This window comes from Saccopteryx leptura, chromosome 6 (genome assembly GCF_036850995.1).
Source record: "Saccopteryx leptura isolate mSacLep1 chromosome 6, mSacLep1_pri_phased_curated, whole genome shotgun sequence".
NCBI lineage: Eukaryota > Metazoa > Chordata > Mammalia > Chiroptera > Emballonuridae > Saccopteryx > Saccopteryx leptura.
Genome location: NC_089508.1, coordinates 150,695,562 through 150,721,035, shown reverse-complemented (window position 1 = coordinate 150,721,035; position 25,474 = coordinate 150,695,562).

Below are 25,474 nucleotides of genomic sequence, written 5' to 3'. Positions count from 1 at the left end.
TTATTTTTTATTTATTTATGATTTTAATTTATTGTGTTTACATAGATTCAAGTGTCCCACTGAGTATATCTTCCCCCACCACCGTGTTTCCCTGGGTCCCCCCTTTACCCACCCCAATGCTTTCCCCCCTTCCCTCCAGGATTTGCTGTCCTGTTCTCTATAATGTTGTGTTATGTATATATAATTTCACTAATCTCTTTCCCTTCTCTTCCACTTTTCCTCTGACCGCTTTCCCTATGGTCCCTTTGATCCCACCTTTGCCTCTGTTACATTGCTCAGTTCACATTGTTCATTAGATTCCTCAAATGAGTGAGGTCATATAATATTCTTCTTTCTCTGCCTGGCTTATTTCACTTAGCATGATAGTTTCCAAGTCCATCCATGTTGTCACAAAAGGTAAGATTTTTTTCTTCCTCATGGCTGCATAGTATTCCATTGTGTATGTGTACCACAGCTTTTTTTTTTTTTTTTTTTTTTTGCATTTTTCTGAAGCTGGAAACAGGGAGAGACAGTCAGACAGACTCCCGCATGCGCCTGACCGGGATCCACCCGGCACGCCCACCATGGGGCGATGCTCTGCCCATCCTGGGCGTCGCCATATTGCGACCAGAGCCACTCTAGCGCCTGGGGCAGAGGCCACAGAGCCATCCCCAGCGCCCGGGCCATCTTTGCTCCAATGGAGCCTTGGCTGTGGGAGGGGAAGAGAGAGACAGAGAGGAAGGCGCGGCGGAGGGGTGGAGAAGCAAATGGACGCTTCTCCTATATGCCCTGGCCGGGAATCGAACCCGGGTCCTCCGCACGCTAGGCCGACGCTCTACCGCTGAGCCAACCGGCCAGGGCTGTACCACAGCTTTTTAATCCACTCATCCACTGAAGGACACTTAGGATGTTTCCAGATCTTGGCTATTGTAAACAATGCTCCAATAAATATGGGAATACATTTCTTCTTTTGAATCAGTGATTTGGTATTCAAAGGATATATTCCTAAAAATTGGAAAGCTGGGTCAAAGGGCAGTTTGATTTTTAATTTTTTGAGGAATCTCCATACTGTTTTCCACAGTGGCTGCACCAGTCTGCATCCCCACCAGCAGAGCAGGAGGGTTCCCTTTTCTCCACACCCTCACCAGCACTTATTATGTGTTGTTTTGTTAATGAGCGCCATTCTGACTGGTGTGAGGCGGTATCTCATTGTGGTTTTAATTTGCATTTCTCTAATGATTAGTGATGTTGAGCATTTTTTCATATGCCTATTGGCCATCTGTATGTCCTCTTTGGAAAAGTGTCTATTCATTACACCTTCAGACTTGCAAGTGTTTCCTAACCTCCATGTTTACATGAGACCGGGCTCTTAAAGAAAAGACACCTTTTTAAAAAAGAATTCAGTTTCTTTCTCTCTTATATCCAATCCAAGATAACTTTTCTATGAAATCATGTTTTCTAGTCTCTCATTGAGTTTTTAAAAATATTAATTTATTTTCCAATTACCATTGACATATAATATTATATTAGTTTCATGTGTATAATATAATGATTAGACATTTATATCCCTTATGAAGTGATCACCTTGATAAATCTAGTACCCACCTGGCACCATACACAATTATTACAGTATTATTGACTCTATGCCTTGTGCTGTGCTTTACATCCCTATGACTATTTTGTAACTGGTGATTTGCACACCTTAATTCCTTTCATCTTTTTCACCCATTCCCCTCCCATACGACAACCATCAATTTGTTCTCTGTACTTATGAGTTTATATCTGTTTTGTTGGTTTGTTTATTTTGTTTTTTAGATTTTGCATATAAGTAAAATCATATGGTATTTTTTCCCCTCTGTCTTAGATGTTTAATTTAGCATAATAACCTCTAGGTCCTTTTATGTTGTCATCAATGGTAAGATTTCATTCCTTTTTATGGTTGAGTAATATTCCATTATGTACATATACTACATCTTCTGTATTCATTTTTCTGTTGATGGACACCTAGGTTGCTTCCATATCTTGGCTATTGTAAATCTGGTGCAATGAACATAGGGGTGCATCATATCTTTTTGAATTAGTGTTTTGGATTTTTAAAGTTTTAGTGTTAAGAAAGATTTTACTTAATTCTGTTTGGATTCTAGGTTCATTGGTCCCATACACACTTCTATTGCCTGTCTATCCTTGTTCTGTCTGCATAGCTAGCTCATCCTTGTCATTTAAAATGTCTACCTCTTCCCAAGAATACTCAAAAACCTGCTTTATCTCAAGTGTACTCCAGTAGCTTCCCCCTGGGCATTCAAACCAGTTCTCATATTCATAGAGCACTATAGGAAGAATTATTTTGTTACAACTCTGCATCAGTATACCCTAAGAACTCTTCTACAAAGTGTAACCAGCCTCTGTGTCCCCTCCTCTTTATTTAACAAAAATATCACACACACACATACACACACACACACACACACACACACACACAATGCACACATAATTCATACTTTAAAATTTGCCCAAAAATGCAAGCAGAAAAATGAATCTGAGTGAAGGCTGTGGTAGGAGGAATCATGCCACCCCCCCCCCCCCACAGATGTTCATATCCTAGTCGTCAGAACCTGTAAATATGTTACCTTATTTGGCAAAATGGTTTTTGCATGTGTGACTAAGTGTCTTGAGATGGGGAGATGGTCTCAGGTGATTCAGGTGGATCTGGTGCAATCACAAAGATCCTCCTAAGGGAAAGAGGGAGCAAGGAGATTCAGTGTCTGAGTCAGAGATTTGTAGATGCTGCTGACTTTAAAAGTGGAAGAAGGAGCCACAAACTAAAAAATGCAAGTGGCCTCTAGAAATTGGAAAAGATAAGGAAACTGATTCTCCCCTAGAATCTCCAGACAGGAATAAAGCTTTGTTGACAGCTTGATTTTTTTTAAGTGAGAAGAGGGGAGATAGAGAGACTGACCCCTGCATATGCCCCGACTGGGATCCACCCGGCAACCTTCATCTGGGGTCAATGCTCAGATCAACCGAGCTATCTTCAGTGCCCAGGGCCAGTGCTTGAACCAATCAAGCTGCTGGCTGTGAGAGGGGAAGAGGGAAAGGAAGGGGAGAGAAGCAGATGGTTGTTTCTCATGTGTACCCTGACTAGGAATCAAACCCAGGATGTCTGCACACTGGGCCAATGCTCTATCCACTGAGCTAACTGGCCAGGGCCACACCTTGATTTTTAGACCAGTGAGACCTGTGTCAGACTTTTGACTTCCAGAAATATTAAATAATAGGTTTGTGCTATTTTAAGCCAGTAACTTTATGGTAACTTTTCACAGCAACGGTAGAAAACTAATAGAAAAGGGTATTCCATCCTGAAAATTCACTTATTGCTTACCCTCTGAGTTGGAGATCAAAGGGAGCAGAAAATCTGGGTAGTAGAGGCCTCAGAGGATCATTAGACTTTACATAGTACGTGGCAGGTAAGTGACTGTATTTCCCCATATGAAAGATGCACACTTTTTCTAAACATCTGGGGTCTAAAAACTGGGTGCGTCTTATACAGTGGTTGTAGATTTTTTTTACTTGCATTTCCTGATTTTTTGCGTGGATGAGGAGTTGTATGAATTTTATGATGAATAAAACTTGATTTCAATAACTTTATGTAATACATTTTTTTTTCTTCAAATTTTGGGCCTCAAAATTAAAATGCGTCTTATACATGGGGAAATACGGTACTTATACTCAGGATTCATGTTATTTTCATTCTTGCTCATCTCTTTAAAAGCTATCAATCAGTTGAACCAATGTCTTGGTTGCCTGAGAATTTACTTGTGTTTTTGAAGAATGTGCATTAAAATCCCCAGAGTTCATTTTTAACTTTATTATTTAATTCCAAACACTGAAAGATTTATCTGCTTAATACTAGAACTTGATTTGTGTCTTTAGCATTGTAAATTTTTGCCCAACCTTACATTCTTTTCCCCTTTTGTGAGCTTGGCTTCTGTAATTCTACTTGATTTGGGCTGGGCTGTCAATCATGTGGTTCCACTTGCCCAGTGTGATCAAACCATGACAATGAGTAGACTAGGGAGGATTTATGTGCTCAGGAAAAGACCAGTCATTTTGGGAATTTGTACAAGTATTGGAGAAGTTATTGGACAATATGCTGGAAATAAGACAACATGCTAGAAAGAAGAAATAAGGTTATAGTTTAGCACACAGAGTGTCTGAGAAGGGAAAGAGACAGTGCTTCTAGGACTCACAGGGAAAAGTTACAAACGGGAGGGTCCGTAAACGTGTTGTGCCACTGTGAGGTTTAAGGACCAGGTAGGATTTAGATGGATGAAGAGAAATCAGGAGGCATATGAAGTGGGTGAGAGTGGTGGGGGCTTGCAGGAAAGAGGAAGATCATAGTGGGTCATGGTGATCCAGGAATCCCCACAGCACAGCAGGACTGGACAGCAGTAGGCAAAGCCCTTTCTGAGGCTGCGTGGTGAAATGAGGCTAATTACAGGGGCAAAATATGCTCCTTAAAACAGCTCCTGGATGACGTCAGAGTAATGGCGGGGTAGGAAGCGATACCGATAAATCTCCCCCAAAACTCAACAAGATCTTCAACCAGAAACAGAAAAACCTATACTGGGAGTTTCCAGATGCTTCGCAATACACCCAAAGGTATGATTGAGTGAAAAATTGGCTAAATATATAACCAAACCCCGAAGGAAATAGGGAGTAAGAAATGCTCCGCCTTCCTCACTAACCTAAACAGGGCGGCTTTCTCTGGTAACTGTGAATATAGAAACTGAGGCGGGCAAAGGGGGTGAATACATCCAGGCCGCGACACAAACGGCCGAACCAGGCTGTGGCACGGAGATCCAAGCCGAGGAAAATCTGATCCTGTGGCAACCCGGGCAATACAAGATAACACTCGCGCCAAACCCAAACAAAGAAAGACAAGCGGCGCGGCCATTTTACCCGGTCTCCTGGCTGGTGCGCAGTTAGTGGGCGAGAGATTTCTTCCTAGGCCCCGGGAGTCAGTGCCCGTGTTGCCTCACGGAGAGGCAGGGTCAGAGGCCTTTCTGTGGGCCGAGGGCAGAGTCTCTGGGCAGCCCCAGCGCCCTGGGAAAGCCACGCACGGGAGGGAGTGAGAACTAATTCCAATGGTGGAGATTTTCCTTGCCGGAGGGTGTTTCACTCAGAGGGAAAGCGGCCGGCCTCATATCCTGGTTTGCGCGTGCAGATAAGGAGTGAGCGATTCCTCCGAGTGCCTCGGCAGTGCGCGCCCGTGTTATCGCACAGAGGAGCAGAGTCAGGGGCCTTTGTGTGGGCCAAAGCGGAATCTCGGGCCGCCCCAGCGCCTTGCAAAAGCCGCGCACGGGGACGGAGCGAGACTCAATTCCAACGCTGCAACTTTTCCCTGCGGTTGGGGGTTTCACTCAGAGCGTGAGACTGCTGGCCGGATATCCTGGTCTGCGCGCGCAGCCAGTGAGTGAGAGTTTCCTCCAAGCGCCCTGGAAGTGGGCACCCGCTTGTGTTACCAGACAGAGTGGCAGAGCCAGAGGTCTTTGGCCGGAAAGCCCGCCTGATTATGCTAGCAGCTCTGACTGACTGAGCCTTACCCAGAGCCCTGTGCTGAGTGGAAATAGAGTGGGGAGTTGCCAGCTCTTTGAGCCTCTTACTATCCAGGCAGAGGCAGCAGCAACCCATAGCTGGATTATCAGGCTACTAATTGAGGAAGGAAAGACTAGGAGAAAGGCTCTAGGAACACGGACTCTCTCACTGTCGGAGCCTATAAATGCTAATAGCCTAGACTGCCAATGAGACTAAAGCACAATACATGACATTGCCATAGAGACTTATCAACTGCAAACCTCCACCTGAGCGTGGCAAAGGGGCAAAACCCGGGGTACAGAGTCACCGACCAGGAAGAGGGAGAGAAAAGAAAAAGCAAGAAGATAACCTCTCAAAATCAAGAATAATCTGCAGACTTTATAACCTATCCCATTTTATTATATTTGTTCGTTTCTTTCTCTTATCTTCATTCTTGATACTTTTTTTTTCCTCCTCCAATTTGGCCGATTAACTCTCTACCGGTCTTACTCTCTCCTCTCCTTGAACTACACTACCCATAAGTGTTATATCTCCCATTATCTTTTCTCTTCTCTTCCTTTCTCTCTATGAGGGTTGCACTCCAAAACCCTTAACTCTCTCTCTCTCTCTCCTTTCTTTTTTCTTCTTTTAGTGGTTCCCTCTTTTTTTCTCTCTCTCTCTCTTTCTTTTCTCCCTCTATATTAGTTTCTTCCTTTCTCCTTTACATCTCCTCTCACTCAAACCTCAATAACAAACAAATTATCTTATCTGGGACTCAAACTTATGTTTGTGGCATTCTGGGGGGTTTTTACTTCACCTTTTTAACTTACTAGCAGTGCTCCCATCCCTGGCTCTCCATATTATCTAGTTCTTGTTCCACTAAATACAATAGTAATTTTTTAATTTGTCCCCCCATTTTTCCGTTTTCCTCTTAATCCTCTCATCATAACTCTTAGACAACCAACACCTAAAAGCAAATCATTTTATTCTTGACCCAAATTTTTTCCTTATTTGCTTTTTGTGGGTCCATACGCTCTTTTTTTTTTTTTTTTTGTTTGCCCCTTTATTACTTTTCCCCAATTCAGGCCCTCCATCACAGGCATTGTTTGTTATAATTCAAAGTCCACCACAAGATTTTATCAAGAAAGAGGGGAGAGGAGAGGAGAGGAAAAAAGGAGGGGGGGAATAATTTCCTTTTTTTTTTTTTTAATTTTTATTTTATTTTATTTTTCTTTATTTCATTATTAATTTTTTTTTAAAAAAACAACTTTTTTCGATTTTTTTATTATTTTTTTAAACTTTTTATTCTTTATTAAATCTCATTAATACTATCAACAAAACCACCCTCAGATGCCATTAAGGAAGAGAAAATCGAATATCATGGATACAAAAGAAAGAGAGGTAACACAGCTAGATGAGGAAAAATCTATGGAGAAAAATTTAATATATTGGAAACCTTGGAGCTAAATGACAAAGAATTCAAGATAGAAATCCTAAAAATCCTCCGAGATATACAAGAAAACACAGAAAGGCAATTTAGGGAGCTCAGAAAACAACTCAATGAACACAAAGAATATATGTCCAAGGAAATTGAAACTATAAAAACAAATCAAACAGAGATGAAAAACTCAATTCACGAGCTGAAAAACGAAGTAACAAGCTTAGCTAATAGAACAGGTCAGATAGAAGAGAGGATTAGTGAAATAGAAGACAAGCAACTTGAGGCACAACAGAGAGAAGAAGAAAGAGACTCAAAAATTAAAAAAAATGAGATAGCCCTACAAGAATTATCTGACTCCATCAAAAAGAATAACATAAGAATAATAGGTATATCAGAGGGAGAAGAGAGAGAAAATGGAATGGAGAACATACTCAAACAAATAATAGATGAGAACTTCCCAAGCCTGTGGAAAGAACTAAAGCCTCAAGTTCAAGAAGCAAACAGAACTCCAAGTTTTCTTAACCCCAACAAACCTACTCCAAGGCATATCATAATGAAATTGACACAAACCAACAGCAAAGAAAAAATTCTCAAGGCAGCCAGGGAAAAGAAGAATACAACATATAAAGGAAGGCCCATTAGATTATCATCAGATTTCTCAGCAGAAACTCTACAAGCTAGAAGAGAATGGACCCCAATATTTAAAGTCCTGAAAGAGAGGAACTTTCAGCCACGAATACTATACCCATCAAAGCTATCCTTCAAATATGAAGGAGAAATAAAAACATTCACAGATACAGAAAAGATGAGGGAATTTATCATCAGAAAACCCCCACTCCAGGAATTACTAAAGAGGGTTCTCCAATCAGATACAAAGAACAAAAAAAAACAGAGCCACAAGTAAAAGCTCCAAGAAGAACACAATAAAACCAAATTTAAACTGTGACAACAACAAAAAGAAAGAGGGGGAGAAGATGGAGATTAACAGTAGCAAAGGACGATGGAGTGCAAAAGTACTCACAAAATAGTTCGCTACAATGAACAGGGTAGGGACCCTTTTCATTATTCAAAGGTAACCACCATTGAAAAAACCACCACAGAAGCACATGAGATAAAAAAGATAGCAACAGTGGAAAGATGTATGGAATACAACCAAATAAAAACAAAAGATAGAAAAACAAAAGAGAAGGATCAAACAAGACACAAAACTAACAGAAAGCAAGATATAAAATGGCAATAGAGAACTCACAAGTGTCAATAATTACACTAAATGTAAACGGATTAAACTCACCAATAAAAAGGCACAGAGTAGCAGAATGGATTAAAAAAGAAAATCCAACTGTATGCTGCCTACAGGAAACTCATCTAAGTAACAAGGATAAAAACAAATTCAAAGTGAAAGGCTGGAAAACAATACTCCAAGCAAATAACATCCAAAAAAAAGCAGGTGTAGCAATACTCATATCGGATAATGCTGACTACAAGACAGGAAAAGTACTCAGAGACAAAAATGGCCAGTTCATAATGGCTAAGGGGACACTGAATCAAGAAGACATAACAATTCTTAATATATATGCACCAAACCAAGGAGCACCAAAATATATAAGACAGCTACTTATTGATCTTAAAACAAAAACTGACAAAAACACAATCATACTTGGAGACCTCAATACACCGCTGACGGCTCTAGATCGGTCATCCAAACAGAGAATCAACAAAGACATAGTGGCCTTAAACAAAACACTAGAGCACCTGGATATGATAGACATCTACAGGACATTTCATCCCAAAGTGACTGAGTATACATTTTTCTCCAGTGTACATGGATCATTCTCAAGAATTGACCATATGTTGGGCCACAAAAACAACATCAGCAAATTCAGAAAAATTGAAGTTGTACCAAGCATATTTTCTGATCATAAAGCCTTGAAACTAGAATTCAACTGCAAAAAAGAGGAAAAAAATCCCACAAAAATGTGGAAACTAAACAACATACTTTTAAAAAATGAATGGGTCAAAGAAGAAATAAGTGCAGAGATCAAAAGATATATACAGACTAATGAAAATGACAATACGACATATCAGAATCTCTGGGATGCAGCAAAAGCAGTGATAAGAGGGAAGTTCATATCACTTCAGGCATATATGAACAAACAAGAGAGAGCCCAAGTGAACCACTTAACTTCCCACCTTAAGGAATTAGAAAAAGAAGAACAAAGACAATCCAAAACCAGCCGAAGAAAGGAGATAATAAAAATCAGAGCAGAAATAAATGAATTAGAGAACAGAAAAACTATAGAAAAAATTAATAGAACAAGGAGCTGGTTCTTTGAAAAGATCAACAAAATTGACAAACCCTTGGCTAGACTTACCAAGGAAAAAAGAGAAAGAACTCATATAAACAAAATCCAAAATGAAAGAGGAGAAATCACCACGGACACTGTAGATATACAAAGAATTATTGTAGAATACTATGAAAAACTTTATGCCACTAAATTCAACAACCTAGAAGAAATGGATAAATTCCTAGAAAAATACAACCTTCCTAGACTGAGTCAAGAAGAAGCAGAAAGCCTAAACAGACCTATCAGTAGAGAAGAAATAGAAAAAACCATTAAAAACCTCCCCAAAAATAAAAGTCCAGGCCCTGATGGCTATACCAGCGAATTTTATCAAACATTCAAAGAAGACTTGGTTCCTATTCTACTCAAAGTCTTCCAAAAAATTGAAGAAGAAGCAATACTTCCAAACACATTTTACGAAGCCAACATAACCCTCATACCAAAACCAGGCAAGGATGGCACAAAAAAAGAAAACTACAGACCAATATCTCTAATGAATACAGATGCTAAAATACTAAACAAAATACTAGCAAATCGAATACAACAACATATTAAAAAAATAATACATCATGATCAAGTGGGATTCATCCCAGAATCTCAAGGATGGTTCAACATACGTAAAACGGTTAATGTAATACACCATATCAACAAAACAAAGAACAAAAACCACATGATCTTATCAATAGACGCAGAAAAGGCTTTCGATAAAATACAACACAATTTTATGTTTAAGACTCTCAACAAAATAGGTATAGAAGGAAAATATCTCAACATGATAAAGGCCATATATGATAAACCATCAGCTAACATCATATTAAATGGCACTAAACTGAAGGCTTTCCCCCTTAAATCAGGAACAAGACAGGGTTGTCCACTCTCTCCACTCTTATTTAATGTGGTACTAGAGGTTCTAGCCAGAGCAATCAGACAAGACAAAGAAATAAAAGGCATCCATATCGGAAAAGAAGAAGTAAAGGTATCACTTTTTGCAGATGATATGATCCTATACATCGAAAACCCCAAAGAATCCACAAAAAGACTACTAGAAACAATAAGCCAATACAGTAAGGTCGCAGGATACAAAATTAACATACAGAAGTCAATAGCCTTTCTATATGCCAACAATGAAACAACTGAGAAGGAACTCAAAAGAACAATCCCCTTCACGATTGCAACAACAACAAAAAAATACTTAGGAATAAACATAACAAAGAATGTAAAGGACTTATATAATGAAAACTATAAACCATTGTTAAGGGAAATCGAAAAAGATATAATGAGATGGAAGAATATACCTTGTTCTTGGTTAGGAAGAATAAATATAATCAAGATGGCTATATTACCCAAAGCAATATACAAATTTAATGCAATTCCCATCAAACTTCCAATGACATTTTTTAAAGAAATAGAGCAAAAAATCATCAGATTTATATGGAACTATAAAAAACCCCGAATAGCCAAAGCAATCCTAAAGAAAAATAATGAAGCTGGGGGCATTTCAATACCTGACTTCAAACTCTATTATAGGGCCACGACAATCAAAACAGCATGGTATTGGCAGAAAAATAGACACTCAGACCAATGGGACAGAATAGAAAGTCCAGAAATAAAACCACATATATATAGTCAAATAATTTTTGATAAAGGGGCCAACAACACACAATGGAGAAAAGAAAGCCTCTTCAATAAATGGTGCTGGGAAAACTGGAAAGCCACATGCAAAAGAATGAAACTGGACTACAGTCTCTCCCCCTGTACAAAAATTAACTCAAAATGGATCAAAGATCTAAACATAAGACCTGAAACAATTAAGTACATAGAAGAAGACATAGGTACTCAACTCAGGGACCTGGGTTTTAAAGAGCATTTTATGAATTTGACTCCAATGGCAAGAGAAGTGAAGGCAAAAATTAATGAATGGGACTACATCAGACTAAGAAGTTTTTGCTCAGCAAGAGAAACTGATAACAAAATAAACAGAAAGCCAACTAAATGGGAAATGATTTTTTCAAACGACAGCTCAGATAAGGGCCTAATATCCAAAATATACAAAGAACTCATAAAACTCAACAACAAACAAACAAACAATCCAATAAAAAAATGGGAAGAGGATATGAATAGACACTTCTCCCAGGAAGAAATACAAATGGCCAACAGATATATGAAAAGATGCTCATCTTCTTTAGCTATTAGAGAAATGCAAATCAAAACGGCAATGAGATACCACCTCACACCTTTTCGATTAGCTGTTATTAGCAAGTCAGGTAACAGCAAATGTTGGAGAGGCTGTGGAGAAAAAGGAACCCTCATACACTGTTGGTGGGAATGTAAAGTAGTACAACCATTATGGAAGAAAGTATGGTGGTTCCTCAAAAAACTGAAAATAGAACTACCTTATGACCCAGCAATCCCTCTACTGGGTATATATCCCAAAAACTCAGAAACATTGATACATAAAGACACATGCAGCCCCATGTTTATTGCAGCATTGTTCACAGTGGCCAGGACATGGAAACAACCAAAAAGCCCATCAATAGATGACTGGATAAAGAAGATGTGGCACATATACACTATGGAATACTACTCAGCCATAAGAAATGATGACATCGGAACATTTACAGCAAAATGGTGGGATCTTGATAACATGATACGAAGCGAAATAAGTAAATCAGAAAAAAACAGGAACTGTATTATTCCATACGTAGGTGGGACATAATAGTGAAACTAAGAGACATTTACAAGAGTGTGGTGGTTACGGGGCGGGGGAGGGGGGAATGGGAGAGGGATAGGGGGTGGGGAGGGGCACAAAGAAAACAAGATAGAAGGTGCCAGAGGACAATCTGACTTTGGGTGGTGGGTATGCAACATAATTGAACGACAAGATAACCTGGACTTGTTATCTTTGAATATATGTATCCTGATTTATTGATGTCACCTCATTAAAAAAAATAAAATTATATTAAAAAAAAAACAAAAAACAAACAAACAAACAAAAAAAAAAACAGCTCCTACCGCATGCATGAGGGAGCTCCCACTTTCTGGAACCTGCACCCTACAAGTTTACAGTGAATCTGTTTATTGACTGGTCAGTTGACAAATAAAAACCAGGGATGTTTCCTCTGCTTGGTATTAGATGTGGGTTTTGATTTGTTCAGTAATAATTTCTTCTCTTCACAGATGCTATCTCTTCCATGTAACATTTTAGTGAGTGAGTGAGACAAGGTGGACAGGCAAAGAGGGAAATGAAGAGTTGAAGTGGTAGGAAGAGACATCATAACCAGTCCAAGAACGAGTTTGCTTTAGACTGAGGAGGGGCCTACGTTCCAGGGAAAGTACTTTTAGAAATGAAGATTAACCCTGGCCAGTTGGTTCAGTGGATAGAGCTTTGGCCCAGCGTATGGACGTCCCAGGTTTGACAAGCAAAGTGACCATCTGCTTACCCTCTACCCCTTTCCCTCCAGCAACCAATGACTCAATTAGTTCAGGGGTTGGTGCTGAGGATATCTCTGTTGGTCCGAGGGTCAGCCTCAGATACTAAAAATAGTCCAGTTGGTTTGTGCATCCACCTAGACCGAGATTGCTGGGTGGATCATAGGGCACCAGGGCACATGCAGGAATCTGTCTCTCTATCTCCCCTCCTCTCACCTTAAGGAACCAAAAACAAAAGGGGGGGGGAGATTAAAACCAGTGAGATTATGCAAATAGAAATCAAACAGGGAATTTGAATTTTCAAGAGATTGACAAGCTAATGACAGTGCAAAGAATGAGAGAGCCCCCTTCCTACCAACAGATCAACAGAAACCAAGTTCAGCCAGAAAAATCACGGTGACAGGGCGCTGCTTCAGCGTTTTTATTTATTCTTAACAAAATGGGAACCTTACCAGTAAGTTTCAAGGCACGATTGATGGAAATGGGATAAACATTTGCCATAAATCACCTGAGTGCAGTCGTAACAAAGCAGGATGTGTGGTCAGCTTCTGGGTGTCGTCACTGTGCTGAAACCCTTACCCTGCTGGCCAGGATCCTGCCTTTGTGAAACTGCAGAACTTAGACCAACTCCGAGGCAGCTGAGTGCTTACGCTGAGGTGACAGAGTCTGCCTGTGGCAATCCAAGAAGGAAAGCTGTGTTTTAGAGCCTTCATAATGTGTGCTTCAGAAATTTTATTTAGAATTAGCCACTTATTTATGGTGCTCATACACTGCTCACTAAATCTAGGGGATCAGGGAGCATGCAGATTCTCTAGTACTTTCAGCCTTTTGTCTAGTGCATTTTCACCAATGAAATAAAGGTTGGTTTTGCATCTCATTTACATAATTGAACAACTTTCTTTGACTTGGTGTTTGCTTTTAGGATGTTCTTGTTTAATAAAAAAAAATCAAATACTTTTTTTTTTATCACTTCATATTCATTTTGAAATATCCCCTAATTTTTATGAGCAGTATATATGGTATTTAAAAGAGCAAAAACAGTGTTTAAGATAACTTCTTGCCTGACCAGGCAGTAGCTCAGTGGATAGAGCATCGGACTGGGACACAGAGAGAGGACCCAGGTTTGAAACCCTGAGGTCGCTGGCTTGAGCGCAGGCTCATCTGGTTTGAGCAGAAAGCTCACCAGCTTGGACCCAAGGTCGCTGACTTGAGCAAGGGGTTACTCAGTCTGCTGTAGCCCTCCAGTCAAGGCACATATGAGAAATCAATCAATGAACAACTAAGGTGTCGCAATGAGGAATTGATACTTCTCATCGCTCTCCATCTGTCCCTATCTGTTCCTCTCTCTGTTTCTGTCTCTGTCACACACACACACACACACACACACACACACACACACACACACACACACAAAAGATAACTTCTTAGTCTGCTGGGAATCCATTTATAAGCTTTATTATTCTAGTTAGCATTACCTTTGGGAAGATGATCATTCACCTGCACAAATTCAAAATGTTACAAGTATAAAAAGGAAAACAAGAACTCTGAACATAGGCTTGCATTCAGTGGATTCAAATTTATTCAGTAATGCCTACATTGGTTGAACTATTTGTGATGTGAACTTGAACAAGGCCATCTATGACATTCGTCATGATCTATGTTAGAGATTGGCAATCTTTTTCCGTAAAAGGCCAGGAAGTAATTTTAGCCTACTTGGTCTCTGCCACAACTACCCAACCCTGCTGTTTAGCCCAAGAGCAGCCATAGACAATAGTGAATGAATGGGTGTGACTGCATCCAGTAAAACTTTACAAAAACAGGTGGTGGGCCAGATTTACCTGAAGAATACAGTTTGCAGACCCTTAATCTATGTTTTAAAAGAAACCGAAATAGAGAATTAAGTGAAAGAAACAGAACTGATCAGTTCATAGTTTCAGGCCATAATTTCTATTATACTTTTCTATTCTTGGTGCTAAATGAGTATGGTTTTTTAAAAATCTCTATGAATTAATTATTGTATTTAGATAACATTTGCAAAAGAATAAACTTTTTCTATTTTAATATTGCCCATTTCTTAGGAAAAAAATGTGATTTTCCAGAATATGTATGTATTGTATACATAAGCTTTTACGAGTTCTGCAAATCTTAACAATATGTTAATTTTCTTATTTTAGCTTATAATTGCAGGACAAACTTTCCCTACAAATTTGGCATATTTTTCTGTATTCTCAGTGGAGACTGGAAAAAAAAAAACTTGGGAAAAGACACTGGTTTAAAAGGGAAGGAATCACTGACATTGCTAAAGCCTCCACTGTTTTTGAGAATTGTAGGTAAAAATTATAGATAAAGTGAGTGGATTGTGTATAAGTGGTAAGGTGGGTCTGGCAAGTGAGAGGATGTTATGGTTTTTCTTGTGACAAGAAAGAAGGAAGTACGAAGCCTGCATACTGTTGGACATCATGCAGAGTTGATTCATAAGGCAATGGAATGTCTGACATCAGTGTCCTTGAGAAGTTTGGTGATGGCTGTCCTCCATTGCTGGGCTTGACTCTAGGGAATGCATGGCTTTCCTAATATGAAGGGGATGATGTTATCAGGAATTACAGAAGCCAGCTAGCTAGTGGCTTACTTATCTGAGGCATGGTACACATGACTAAACCCAGATAGCTAATAGATCCTAGTATACAAATGGTGAGCTATGTAAATTACTAATTTGGATGTGATTTTGCTTGTCTGGCAAAAAAATAAATAAATAAAAAGTTGGCAAGTAGAAGGCTGATATCAGCCACTGCAGTGGAAAAATCACGTTTCTTCACCTAGTTTTCAGATCAAAACCAGTTCACTGACCCAGAACCCATTGACTGAAGGATCTTCCAAAAGCACAAGTACATATGATAAACATTCCTCTGATCTGTCCCTAAAGGAATGCATAGCTACTTACCAAGTTCACTATGTACTGGAGTCAGTGGAATATTTAGACTGAAGATACTGGTATACTATTTTTGAGCTGATGCTGCTACCAGGAGATCTGAATAGCCACGGTTCCCCAGTTAGAGAAGATGATACAGGGAAGTTACGTATACTGTGGGCACAAAAGTTAACCTTCCAGTGGTTTGAGCATGTACCTGTGTGTAGGGAAATGAATATACACACTGACTCAGTCACTGACAGAAGCCACACGTTAGTTTTGCTGGCCTGTAAAGTCAGCCAATTATGGCCATGCAAAGAGGGTCAAATGGAAAACATTTTACCCTGTCAAAAATTTAAGTCTGAAGCATAATCACATTTCTATAAGAATTTTAAGATATCATCCTAATCTTTAAAGACTGAAAGGATGTAAAAATAGTGGTTAACAATATATCTCCTTTTAACTTACCTATTTGCTGCTGCCCTTATAGGAGAATTCTGGTATATGATGATGGAGGCCTTAAACTGATACAAGTAGCAGTTCTAGTCCCAGAGATACACCAGAACCAATATTTTTCCTGAAAATGCTTAACAATGCCTCTAGCATTTGGAATGTATTATTGATTGTATTATTCTCAATTCCCTTAAGAAAGATGAAAATCAATTCACATTAACATAGGAAGAAGAGCAAGAGACATTTGTAGTCTTGATTTGGGCTATGTTAATTCTCCCTGATTTGTCAAGACAAAGTTTTTGGGGACCTTTGTCATCTTGACATTCTATAGAACATCTTGCTGGTAAACTGTTATATTGATGGCATCATGTTAATTGGACCAAGTAGCAGGAGGTTGCAAGTATTCTGGAAGGACTAGAATTGCATGTGCATTTGTTGGGTGGGCAATAAATTGCATAGAGAGTCTGCCCTATCAGTGAGGTCTGTCACTTGCCAGACCATCCCTACTACTTACCACTAATAAAGGTACAGGATATACTGCACTTGGTAGTAATGCTGAGTCCCATTTGTTGAGTGGCTTAGCATATTGTCAAGTTTAAGTGGGGCCCAGGATAAGAAGAAAGGGTTACAATCATTTTTGTGCCCCAGAATGTCTGGTGTCGCTAGAGATTTCCATGATAGAAAAGGATGCTTTGGTACCAATGGTCATTCCCAATAGAGAGATGTAGCACAGGCTTCTAGAATTCTAGAGCAAGGTCTCTTCTGCAGCAGAAAACTAATTACCATTTCAAAAATAACTTCTGGATATTACTGGGCCTTGGTAAAGACTGAATGCCTATCCATGAAACAGAAAATGACTATGCAAATGTACCTTTTTATCGTGATCTGAGTCTTATTACAACCACTATTAATAATTAATCTGGGATAACTGGCCAATACTAGAATTATTTCAGAGAAACTGTAATATGGAGTCATTCTATTTCTGTATGAGATCCTGTGATCAAGTAATTGAGTCTAGTTCCCAGAACACAAACTGAATAAATACCATGTTGGTGCAGCCACAAGTAAACTGGCACCACTCAGACAGTTGGAGAAGGGAAATTCCCTTGGGAAGCAAAAATGTAACATGTACACCTGGAAGTTCACTTTGCATGAATGAAGAAGTGGAATGAGATATGGACATATATGGATACATGGGAAGTGACCAGTTGCTTGGCTGGTTGTTCAGGAGCCTTGAAGGAGTAGAACTGGAAGTTCAGAGTCAAGGCTATCTGGGAAATTAGATTGTTGATGGTCTTGGATTGTAGATGGGAAGAGGTAAAAGATGTAGATTTTATGCTTCATGTTAATGTGCAAAAGAAAGCCTCTATCTATTATCTATCAAGTGGCTAGATAAATGACTTTCTCTGTGAGATCAGTCAGCCTTGTACTTGGCTACTCCAGTGCTGGTGCAGTGTGCTACCCATGACTTGAGTGCCTGTGACACAATAGTAAGGACTCCTTCTATGAAAGTTGAACTAGCAACTGCCAATCCTGTAACAATCCTGATCCTTGACTCTAGCACTATCTTTCAAGGATTTAACCCAGCCACTTAGTGGCAGATCATTTGATCTTCCATCATTGATGGAGCAGCAATTCATCCTTGTAAGGATGTGTGTTTTTCTTTCCTGCCCAAAGTGCCTCTGTAAGCTCAACTTTTCCAGGATTTACAGTGCCTGATCTACTGTCATGGTTATTATACACAACATAGTCTCAGACAAAGAAACATAGCAAGAGGTGTAATAATTGGACGTGGCCATGGAAGTTACTTATCTTTCTGTACACTTCATGACCTAGAATGGTAGAATGGCCTATTATTGACTCAGATAAAAAACTTGCCTGAGGATAAAACTGTGATGGTTAGGATTGCTGTCTTACAGAGTGTGAACCAATTGCCAACATATAGTAGTGCTTTCCCATTAACTAGAATACATTGCTTTGGAAATTAAAAGGGTAGTAGCAATATTGGCTCCTCTCATCATCACCTGGGGCTGACCCACTAGCAGAATGGGTCCTGTGTTTGCAGTCACAGACATTTCTAGATTCCTAGAATCCTTCTACAAATGTCTCTTGCTCTTCACAGGCAAGGATTCTACTGAATTTGAGGATATGAATACCACACAGACACTTTCAGCTTTCATGCTAATGGACCATCAGGTGAAGAAAGGAGTTAGCATATCTGCAAGGCTCACCGACTCTGGTTGCTCTGAGGAGCCATGGTTGATGATATGCAATGAGTTCAGAGAAACTGTGTCTAAAAGGCAAGAGATTCACTGGGGCATCTCTTGGAGGGTTGCACCCAATTGCTTGATGGTGATCAAGCAATTGTAGCATCCATGACCTGATGAGATCACAGCCTTATATATTATTTACTACTATTCAATGTTTATTTGTTTACTTTTAAAATGTAAAATCCACAAAGCCAAAGATTTTTATTTTATTCATCTATGTATCTTAAGTGGCTAGAACATAGTTGGGGGTTCAATAAATATTTTTGAATATATGAATAAATAATAATGTGACCTGTAAAAACTGAGAGGAGCAGAAAATTAGAAAGTAGCATGAGTGTGTAAAACTCCTTATATTTCACATGTAAAAATTAGTATAAAATCTCAAATTGTGATAAATCAAAGCGCACAATATAAGCATATTATTTGAAGTTTAATAGTAAACATCAGAATGAATAAATGTTACCGGGGGTTCCTGGGGAATATAAATGGGGTAGGGAAGACTATTTTGTTTATTTTGAATTAAGTTTTACTTTTATCAAATAATCGTATATAATTAATAAATCAAGCCTTTCTAATAAATTTTATAAAGGCAGTCACGTTCAACTCCTAGTTTTATTTGTATTTAAATCAATTTTTCTAAGTGATAAGCTTTCATTGCTATGTTTGGATATTACCTAAAACTTCTCTTTGGATCAAGGTTTACCTGTTTAGCACCCACTTATGTCTCACAATATTACTGTATCACAGTTTATAGTGAAATCAGTAGTCAGTGTTTTCATATTTATGGAAATATTCGTTTGTTCTGATTCAAGCAATGTGCTCTATCTAGCTAAGTTTCCTGACATTTGTAATTTTCTGCTTTATGTTGTAAATGACTGCTTTCTATATGTTTAGTGCATTTTTTCAAATATGCATACCGCTCGCTCAAACACCTTATAGTACATGACATTTACCCCTTATAGTGTGTGACCTCACACAGGTTTGGAACCTCTATCAGCTGTTATTTCTCCCCACTGAGGATCACCCCACACAGTCCTGCATCTTCCTGTTCCAGACTAGCCCTGTTGCTCTGGCTCTTACCTTAGAGCCCCGCTCTGCTCATCTCAATGTTTGCCCAGGGGTGGCACATGCACCAAACCAATTTCCAATAACTTAAGTATATAACCTGGAAACCAAACAGGGGGAACGGAATTAGATGTTTTGTAGACCTATACCTTCCTTTTCTTGATTTACTCCCTCACTTGATTTAAAACATTTTCTGGTAAATACTTAAGGGAGCATAGGAGATTATTTTTTTGAATCCTTGCTTGACTGAATAATATTTTCATTCTCTCTTCTCTCATGAGTAATAATTTGGATGCATATAAAGACTTTAGACTATGTAATGCTACCTTGTACTTAGTGTTTGGTTGACAAGCCAATAGCCTTCAAGGTCCTGCTCCCCTTGTCCCCTTGAGACTTAGGAAACTTTTTCATTCATTAAGTAAAATTGCATATTTTTTTCCACTCATTATGCTAGGTTCTTGGTTATCAGTTATACTTTTGAGACCATTGTCCTTTAGTTCTGATAAATTTGCCTGCATATTTCCCATATTAGATGAGAGAAAGTTTTTTACTTTCCATTTTACATTTTTGTTGTTTTTGTTATCTTTACACATTACTACTTTTGTAATTCAGGCATGAACCCAGAGACTCTGGGGACGTGTCCACGATGGTGTGCAAGAAGCTAATCTAGGTAGGAGAGCATTAGCTCTCCTTTGTCGTGAACAAAGGAGGCAGATTAGAAGTGGGCAGGGCATCCTGAGGTCTTGAACCTCCCTGGTTTAGCTACCCCTTTTGTTCCTGTAGTTACTTTTCCTTCAATTTTAGGGCAACTCCACATTTGAACTGAGCTAGTTTGATTTGTGTTTCTGTCACAACAATCGAGTCCCGATTCACTGAAATGTGGAGAGGCGGTTACTGATTTGGGCTGTTTCTAGAGATAACACAGTTTGATGAAAATTCCCTTGACTGAGTTCTGGCAATGCCTGGGAACCTCTTCTTCTCCTGGAAAGTGATCAACATCTAAAAGGAGATGATTGTTTTAAAAATCTTGCTTGGTGTTAAATTCATAACTCTGAGGATTTACATTTATCTTAGAATAGTGTATCAAGGAAACTAAAATTAGCATTCTGTGTCTTTAAATATAACACAGGTTATTTGGAGATAATTTAGTCATATTCCTGCCCAAAGACTGAAAGCTAGATTTAATCAATATTTTTATATGGTAAATGTTTTCCAGGGAAAGAAGTGGAAGGTCTCAATGATATAAGTCCAGATACACACATGAAAGAAAATACTGTCATTGTAAACATTTGAAGTTCTATTTTCCCCACATTGAAATTAAACAAATTTGCAGAAGAATGTTTAAATGATAAAACATGAACTTTCATGTTTAATTCTGTTTTTATAATTCTATAAGACTTTGATAGTTTACAGCAACTGATATATCCTTAGTATGTATATAATGTAAAAGCATCATTATCAAAATTATATACATTATGGGATGAATACTTATATTCAAAGAATTATTTGGTTTACAAAAAGCCATACTAGAAAAAAAAATGACATTATTGGTCTTTTAGAAGATTTAATTTACTGAAAATTTTCAAATTTTCAGCGATGTTTGCTATGGAAAAGATATAAAGCTACATATAAACTATTATTGCTAGAGCTGAATTTTTGTAATCATGCTGGATGTATTTTTAATAACTTAAAAATGTGTAACCATATAAAATTTAGAACAAATAAAAATTTCAAATATTTCTAGGTTTATGTTGCCACTAGCAGAGATATCACTTAAAGATTATCTAACACCCAAACATAGCAAGTCTCTTTGTCTTATGATTGACACATGGTATGGGCGTGGGCAGATCATGTGTTTTACAGGTAAAGATCAACCTGTTACAAAAACGAGAGTGCAGGGAAGAACAATGATTTTTAACAACATTTTAAATCTTTTTCAGTATGTTCACTGTTGAATCCAAAATAAATATTTCAACTTTCATTTTTCATTTTTAGACGTCAGTGACACAACACTGATCATTTTGTCATAGGCTTTTTTGCAACATCAGTTAAGAGGGATTTAGCCCAGAAATGTGCTGCGCTAACAGGAAGAGAAATAAATGGAGTGAAACATACCCGCACTGTATATTTTCCATCAGTGGAACTTTTGTGAAAAGGAGAATGACTGGTTGTTGGGGCCAAGTGGACACAAACTGCTTTAGTCATTGTGTGAACAGGGAAAATCCTTAAATCAGAGAATTTGATTTTACTAGAAGTAGTTGATAATTTTTAGGAGAAAAAAAAATATTTTTGAAACATTGAAACCTGACTAACTTGGTAAGAACATAAATTCTATTTACCTTTCACTAAATTTTCATCCATTTTACCATGCTACTAGGTTAATCCAGATTTACAATTTAGAATTAGTATTTTCCTGGAGAATAGAATTTTTTCACTGTAAAGTGGTCATCTTTATGTTAGCAATTTATTCCATTGATATCTATTTTGTTTTATCTTAATACTATGACTATCTTCTGCTGATAATTTTTATGGTAAAACTCATATTATTTTGTTAAGTCTACCACAAACATTTCATGTGTTTTGATGTTATAATAAATGGTATTTTAAATTTCAGAATGTTTGACTGAAGTTTTATATTTAGGTCCATTTTATATATGATGTAGAGTATGATTAGGTGCTTTTCCCCCTTGTGAGTCTATTTCAGGGCTTTCAGTTCTGTCCTTTTGATCCCTACGCTTGTCCTATATCAACACCACACTATCACGAGTACTATAGATTTATGTTAAGTCTTAAAATCAGATAATGTGAGTATTGTAATAATTTTTTTCAGCATTATTTTGGACATTCCAGTTTCTTTGAGTTTTCACATAGATTTTAGAATAAGCGTGTCACGTTAAAAGATTCTTGCTGGGATTTTAACTGGAATGTGTTGAATCTATAGATTAATTCAGGAGAATACACATATTAAAAAGGGTGAGTTTCAAAAGAAACATGGTCTAGTTCTTTATTTATTTAGGCCTTTTTAATTCCTTTCATCTTAGGTGTGTTTTTAATTTGTGCCAAAATATGCCTGTGTTCTGGTGTAATTCAAAATGATACGTGTTCTTTATATATATATATATATATATATATATATATATATATATATATATATATACACACACACATATATATATATATATTTTTAATTTTAAATACTTTGTGACTAATAGAAATACATTTATATAGAGATATTGGCCTTATATTTTGAAACCTTGCCAAGCTCAATTCTGATAGCATTTCTATACATCCCCTGAGGTTTTCTACCTAGACAAGTCATAATCAGTGAATGGAAATAATTTTATCTCTTATTTCACAAACTGTAGGCTTTTTATTTTTCATGCCTTATTGCACTGGCCTAGGACATTAAACAGAAGAAATGAAAGAGGACATCCTTACCATATTCACAATATTAGAGAGAAGCTTTCAATCTTTTACCATTACATATCATATTAACTATAGTATGTTCTTTATCAGGTTAAGCACATTTCCTTTATTCTTAATTTGCTGAGTTTTTATAATAAATGGATGTTGAATTTTGGCAGTGCTTTCTCTGCATCTGTTGTGTTGAGATGTGGCTTTCTTTAGTCTGCTGATATGATGAATTCTGTTGGCTAAATGTTGGAGGTCAAATCAGCTTTATAGTCCTCGGATAAATGCCACTTGATCATGAGGTATTATCTTTTTTTATATATTGTTGCATTAAATTTATTAATATTGTGTTAAGAATTTTCTACAATTTTATTCATGAAAGATGTTAAATTATATTCCTATATCTTCTACTGATTTTATTTTTATAGAACGATTTTTAAAGTGTTTATAATTTCTGGAAGAGTTTGTGTGAATTGGTATTGTTCTTTAATGGTTAATAGAATTCATCAGTGAAATATTGTGGGCTTTCATATCTCTGCTAGAAGAGTTTTAACAATAAATTTAATCCCTTTACTTGCTATAGGACTATTCAGATGAACTTTCTCTTCTTGAGTGTGCTTTTGTACATTGTATCTGTCTAGGGATTTATATATTTCATTAAGTTATTGAAATTATGGGCAAAAGTTGGTGGTAATAATGTCTTATTATCCTTTTACTGTCTTAAGGAGCCACATAAAAATCCCTCCTTTTATTTCTAATATTGGTATTTTGTATCTTTTTCTCTTGTGGCTTTATTTTATCAGTCAGTCAAAAAGATAATTAATTTCATAGATTCTCTACAAAGATTCAGCTCCTGGTTTCACTGAATTCTCTCTATATTCACAATTTCATTGATTTTTGTTATCTTTTATCTCTTCTTTTGCATGTTTAGAGTTAGATTTCCTTATTTTTAAGTTCTTTTAAACCTAAAAATAAATTTTAAAAAATTTAAATTAAAAAAATTTAATTTATTGTGTTCACATGGTTTCAAATTTCCCACTCAATATAACACCCTCAATTCCCTGGATCATGTCCTCCTTGCCCCATGCAAAGTCTCTTTCCTTTCCTACTTCATCCCCACTTCACTCCCTTCGTCCCTCTTATCCCTCTCTCCACCCCCTTTTCCTATGGGACTTGCTTCCCTATTGTCTGTATCTATCTGTTATGTATATATAATTTGGCTATTCCCTTCACCTTCTTTGATCTTGTTTCCTCATCCCTCTTCCATCAGACAGCTGTCCTTCTGCTCCCTGTGACTCTGCCTCTGTTTCTATTTTGTTTCTCAGTTTATTGTGTTCATTAAATTCCACATATAAGTGAAATTATATGGTATTTGTCTTCCTCTGCCTCATTTATTTCACTTAGCATCAAACCAGGTCCATCCATGCCATTGCAAAAGGCAAAGTTCCTTCTTCTTCAGGGCCTTGAAGTATTTCATTGTGTATATGTACCATAGCTTTTTTATCCACTTGTCCAGTGTTGATCACACAGGCTATTTCCATATCTGGGCTATTATTGTAAACAATACTGCAATAAACATGGGGTGCATATCTTCTTTTGAATTAGTGTTTTGGGATTCTTAGGATATATTCCTAAAAGTAGGATAGCTGGGTCATAAGGTAGTTCCATTTTTAATTTTTTTGAGGAAACGCCATACTGTTCTCCACAGTGGCTGCACAAGTCTGCATTCCCACCAGCAGTGTACAAGGATTCCCTTTTCTCCACACCCTTGCCAGCACTTTTATGTGTTGATTTGTTAATGAGAGTCATTCTGACAGGTCTGAGGAGATATCTCATTGTGATTTTAATATGCATTTCTCTAATGATTAGTGATATTGAGCATTTTTTAAAATATGCCTATTGGCCATCTTTGAAGAAGTGTTTATTCAGTTCCTTTGCCCATTTTTTAAAAAATTTTATTATTTTTATTTTAATGAGAGGAAGGGAGGCAGAGACAGACTCCCACATGTGCCCTGCCCGGGATCCACATGGTAAGCTTACTAGGGGGTGATGTTTGTCCCATCTAAGGCCCTTGCTCTGTTGCAACCAGAGCCATTTTCTTTAGCACCTGAGGTGGAGGCTATGGAGCCATATTCAATGTCTGGGGCCAACTTGGTTAAATTGAGCCTTGGCTGTAGGAGGGTAGGAGAAAAGAGAGACAGAGAGAAAAAGAGAGAGAAGTGAGAAGGGGAGGGGTGGAGAAGCAGATGCGTATTTCTCCTGTGTGCCCCGACTGGGAATCAAACCTGGGACATTCGTACATTGGGCTGATGCTCTACCTCTGAGCAAAGCAGCCAGGGCTTCCCATTTTTTAATTGAATTGTTTACCTTCCTTGTGTTGAGTTTTAGAAAATTTTTATTGATTTTGGTTATTAACCCTTTATCAGACATATCGGTAAGTATGTTCTCCCATTGAATGGGTTTCTTTTTATTTTGTTAATGATGTCCTTTGCTGTGCAAAAGCTTTTCAGTTTGATATAGTCTCATTTGTTTATTTTGTCCTTTATTTTACTTGCCCATGGAGATATACCGGCAAAAATATTGCTACAAGGGGTATAAGAGA